Genomic DNA, 2,529 nt, shown 5'->3' on the forward strand with positions numbered 1-2,529 from the left:
GTGTGATTATAATGTAGGGAAAAATTACGAGTACACATTGGAAGAATTTATAGTTGAAAATGAATTTGAAAGTTTATACATGGAAATTAATTTGTAGTTTGTAACATGTAACCTTCAAAGAATGATGACATCATCTGAATTTTTACTTATTTCTTCATTTCTTTCATGGCAATGCTAGACAATAAAACATGGGATTGGGGTTCATGCATCATAACAAGGGTAATAACAAAATTACGTAAAGTAATTCCACGGAGGTATACTTACAGTGATATTGTATCATAACAAGGGTTAGAAGAATGTTGGCTGGGCATTCTCCTAAATTGTTTTTCTAGGCATAGATTGAGAAGTGAAGCTTTTTCATGTGTTTTTCCTTCAATGAGCATGCAAAAGGTTGGATTTTCCGCTTATTTTTGCATGAGAAGATGCACCTAATGTCCCAAACCATTAGGCTTGTTGGCCTTGTTGTTGAGAAGCAAATTGAAGTAAAGACTACTGGTTGTTTTCTAAGGCAGGACGTTAAACTTCCTCTTGTTACAATCACAAAGTAGTAGGGAGAACAAAGATGAATTACAGGAGAAAAGTTATAGCTCAGAGAAGTGGAATGCATAGAAGTATCATAAAATTAGTGGAAGTGCAAGAGTAGGGTGCAGAGGAAAGGTGTAACGGAAGAAGAAGTGGAATATTTGAGTTTAGCTCAATTGGGAGTGGGAATTTTTTGTTCTAGACATTTTCATGTGCTGCAATCGGCTCCACTGATTGCAGCCCTTAATATACTTTTAGTACCTTTAAAGGATGTGTTCGTGCCTGTCATCATGATGGCCCCACCTTTGCCACCATTGTCCAATATTCATTCATTCGAATCTAATGTGGCTGAGATAACAAACTTAGGTGACAAGAATATCAAGACGAGCCAACATCCCATGAAGGAGGCTCAAGATTATCTAGTTCTTCATCTGAGAGTCATGGTTTGGTTCTTAGGCTGAGCGGCACTCCTGTGGACAATGCAAAAAAGAGATGGATCCCATTGTGTAAGCCAAATTAAAGTAAGGTATCATTCAAGTTTCGACTTCACTTTTTGCCCTGCTAGGTAAACTATTTAAATTACTAGTCAGTCTATGAATAGTTTGTTACATATTGTTCAAAAATCAATAAGACATGTGTGGAATGTAAACCAAATTAAGAGGCCAAAAAGGCCTGCGGTCGCATAGGCATTTGCAGGGCCTAAAGATCTGTCGTAAGTTGATCTAAACAGTTGCATAGATTTGTTCTATATGACCGCATAAAACATTATTTTAGTCGTTTATGACCTTTTTTATTTGAACTTTGATGACCTTTTGGTAGATGTCTTGCATCTTTCCGAGAGTTTTGGCACCAATTCGTAGAGCATTGATTGAGGCATATAAATATGTGATTAATCATCAAAGCAAATGTAGAAAAAATTCATTTGAGAAATCTATATGCTTATAAAAGACCACTTCACAAAAAAATCCTTCTATATCATATTCAAAATTATAGGTCTTGTGTTCTCAAGTTTTGGAGGATTTCACTAAGTGCTTAAGTGTTAAATCCTTTACAAAGTCTGATGAATCCTGCAAACTATTTGTCAAAATTCCTTTAAGCATCAAATTCAATCCGGAGGGAAGAGGGTAACTATCATTTGAGGACAACAATTATGTGGTTGAGCCTTCTTCTTTAATTTCTTCTTCTTGTTATTTGATCTTTGTTTATTCTCCATTTACTTTTGTGTAAACTATATTTTTCAACAATCTTAAATGATATTTTTGCAATGAAGAATGAAACCAGCATGTAGACGATCAAGTTGATGTATCAGGACCTCATTCGTTTGGACTATTTTGATGGAAGGAACTTGATAAGATGGGAAGATAAATTGAAGTTCCTTTTGATAGTACTAAAGATATTCTAAATCCTTGATATGGATTTGGCATCGTTACTAGAACCAACTAATGGAGAAATCGATGTCGTAAGAGTCGAAAGACAAAAAGTCAAGAGGATGAATTTATTTGCCATGGTCACATACCCAATGCATTATTAGACCAGTTGTATGATCTCTAAACGAACACTTCCCTGTAAAGGAAATATGGGAAGCTTTGGAAAACAAATACAAAGTCGAAGAAAAAAGTAGCAAGAAATTCTTAATTTCAAGGTATTTTGATTTTAAATTTCTTAATAATGTTCCTATTCTTCCCCTAGTACAAGAATTACAAGTCATTGTTAACAAATTGAATGCGGTCAAAATTGAGATCCTCAAACACTTTTCAAGCGGAAGCAATTATTGTAAAACTGTCGGGAAAGGATATCAGAAGAAAATTACACATAGTTAAGAGATTACTCTTTGGAAAAATTGCAGAAACATCTTTGCATTGAGAAAGAGTCAATGGTGAGAGGTAAGAATGACAATTCTTATGAAGGTACATCCAAGGTCAACGTTGTAGAGTAAATCGAACCTTCAAGCAAATCCAACAATAGAAAACCTTCAAGAAACTTTAACAAGTCTGAAAAGGAGTCCAA

This window comes from Olea europaea, unplaced genomic scaffold, assembly GCF_002742605.1.
Source record: "Olea europaea var. sylvestris unplaced genomic scaffold, O_europaea_v1 scaffold3529, whole genome shotgun sequence".
Taxonomy (NCBI): domain Eukaryota; kingdom Viridiplantae; phylum Streptophyta; class Magnoliopsida; order Lamiales; family Oleaceae; genus Olea; species Olea europaea.